General features: G+C 36.3%; 1 pseudogene; it reads left to right on the plus strand.

Annotated features, from left to right (window-relative positions):
- Positions 1-4: 4 nt before the first annotated feature.
- LOC105503964 lies at positions 5-642 on the plus strand (annotated as a pseudogene).
- The last annotated feature ends 2,400 nt before the right edge of the window (positions 643-3,042 follow it).

Consider the following 3,042-nt stretch of genomic DNA (forward strand, 5'->3'; position numbering starts at 1 on the left):
CTTCCTTCAGATGTTCATCTTGAACAGTTTTCTGACTATGGAGTCCTGCACATTCATAATCATGGCCTATGACCGCTATGTGGCCATCTGCAAGCCCCTACAGTACTCATTCATCATCACTGATCAATTTGTCGCTAGGGCTGCCATCTTTGTTGTGGTCAGGAATGGCCTTCTTACTATGCCTACCCCCATACTTTCTTCTCGACTCAGATACTGTGCAGGACACATCATCAAGAACTGCATCTGTACTAATGTGTCTGTTTTTAAACTCTCTTGTGATTACATCAACTTGAATCAGCACTACCAGTTTGTTACATGCTGGACTCTCCTGGCCTCTGACCTCATCCTTATTGTTCTCTCTTATTTTTTTTAATCTTGAAAACTGTGCTAAGTATCAAGGCCGAGGGTGCTATGGCCAAGGCCTTGAGCACGTGTGGTTCCCACTTCATCCTAATCCTCTTCTTCAGCACAGTCCTGCTGGTTCTGGTCATCACTAACCTGGCCAGGAATACAATTCCTGTGGATTCCATCCTGCTCAACATCCTGCACCACCTCATTCCCCCAGCTCTGAACCCCATTGTTTATGGTATGAGAATGAAGTAGATCAAGCAGGGAATCCAGAACCTGCTGAGGAGGTTATAAAAAGTAAAATGAATGCGGCCTGATCTTCAAAACAGAAATTGATATTGGAGAATAATTTTTATGATACATAGAAAATTTAAATTGTTACTGTAAGAAAAAGTTTAGAGTTGACTTTCTTCAGTGTTTCAATTGATTATAGGGATATCTACTCGTTGGCTCCTGCTTTCTGTTTCACTGACTGGAATCTTAGTGTTTTGGCATTCTAGAATTGTTTGGAAGTTTTTCCTGACTTCATCTGTGTGAGTACGAATTGACAAGCCATAATCACTGGAGCATAGAATGGTATGGTTTTCAAATAAATGAGAAATATAATTCTAATTATTTTAAATGTTTCTCAATTCCTGTATTGTTTAATACATATATATGTGTTAGATGTCTTGGTTTTCCCTGACTCAGCTCAACGTGAATAATTTTTTTTTTGCCATGAATGGATCTCTTGTGGACATATAGATGTTGACTCAAGAACTTTGATTCTTATGTAGAGTGAATAACATGTGACATTCACTGCCTCCTCTATCCTTGACAGATCTTGTCGATACTTTTATCTAATGCTACTTATTTGGAATGTGAATTTCTTATGGTTTTTTTCCTAGTGATTTTTACATCTTAAGATGACTCATATTTATGTGTGTGTGAGTGTTTTAAGTGAATTTGTGTGCCCTTTTTTTAAGATATATTTTACCAACTTCTGACTTCATACTATCCTACCTGATTTTCCATCAGATTTCTGACACCATCTGTATTCCTACCCTTTCCTACTTGTCTTAGACATACAGTTAAACTGTCTTTCTCATCCTACTTTCAGTCCTCTTGTCTCAATCTTCATGTCCTGTCCCTGGGCCAACATAGCTTCCCATAGGATCCAGACATCTGAATTAGTGAGCTTTTATAACAGGGATAAGTATGTTTTACACTTTGCAATTTTTATCCCCATCATGCTCTGAAAATGGTGGGACCTATATACTGACCGGTATTTCCTGGGATTAATTGATATTTAGTAGCTAGTCCCCTTTTTGTTTAGTAATATAGCACTTCATAGATATTATTTTTGAATCATTTTAGAATGTCTCCTAATCTATAATAATCAAATTATTCTTGGAAGACTTATAAGTCAGTTTATCTTTTCTTTTCTTTTTTCTTTTTTTGATGTAGGGAGATAGGGTCTTACTCTATAGACCAGGCTGGAGTGCAGTGCCACAGTCTTGGCTCACTGCAACACCTCTGTCTCTCGGGTTTAAGTGATTCTCCCACCTCAGCCTCTCAAGTAGCTGGGACTACAGGTGTGCACCACTATGCCTGGTTAGTTTTTTTCTTTTTTTTTGTAGAGACGGGGTTTCACCATGTTGCTGAGGTTGGTCTTGAACTCCTGGACTGAAGCCATCCACCCTCCTCAGCCTCCCAGAATGCTGTGATTACAGGTGTGAGTCACCATGCCTGGCCCAATTTATTATTTCTATAGTATTGTCTTTCACCAAAGCAATAGTTTTGATTTCTATCTTCCCTCCTTCTCAACTTCAAAGACTGATCCTAATCAAAATACAATTGTTTTCACTCTTCTATTTAGCTATCATGCAAGTCAGCTCCTAGCTCATTTTTTTCACATTATGCCCCTCCTATATGTTTTTCTTAAAGTCTGTGTTTCAGTACCCTCTTCCACATAAAAAACAACACCACTCTTTTCATTTGAAAAACTATGTCTATCTTGTGAGTCTCAGTTTAAACTCTACCTACTCCACAAACCCTTCCTTTATTTACCACAGTGGAATTAATATGACCTTCTTGAGTCATGTGTATATCTCCCTTTGAGGATTACAAACTCCTCTGAGTCTGGTGAAGAGTTTTATTCATCTTTTCAACTTTATATATTCTATAGCTTTAATATAATGCTTTAAATATTTAGTTATTTTGGTGAATAAAAGTGAATAATATGTGCACATCATGATTCTTATTTTTTTCTTATTTTCTCATCTTAGGGAAAGAATCAAATTATTAATATAATGTATTCTCCAAATATACCTACAAAAATGCTTATATAACTCACAGTTCAATGCAATCTTATCTACCATAGAACCTAAGCCTGCTTATTGGGATGAGACTGGTTTTTATTTATATTACAGGCACACTAATTTGGCCACTGATAAGGTGTGTGACTTTTGACTCACCAATCTCAATATGAGTTCTAATTTTCTCATATAAGATGAGTAATAATTAATTACCCTCTTACTATTTAATTTTTCTGTTTGCTGGATAAACTGGATGACCTAATTTATAAAACATTTTTTAACTAGAGCCTAAAACATGCTATTAACTTACAAGTGGAAACTCATTTTATTATTTTCTTATGTACATTGATTTCTCAAATGTCTTCTTTTTATTTGGGAGGAAAGTGGAGCAAAATAT

The sequence above is a fragment of the Colobus angolensis genome, unplaced genomic scaffold (assembly GCF_000951035.1).
Source record: "Colobus angolensis palliatus isolate OR3802 unplaced genomic scaffold, Cang.pa_1.0 Scaffold892, whole genome shotgun sequence".
Lineage (NCBI taxonomy): Eukaryota > Metazoa > Chordata > Mammalia > Primates > Cercopithecidae > Colobus > Colobus angolensis.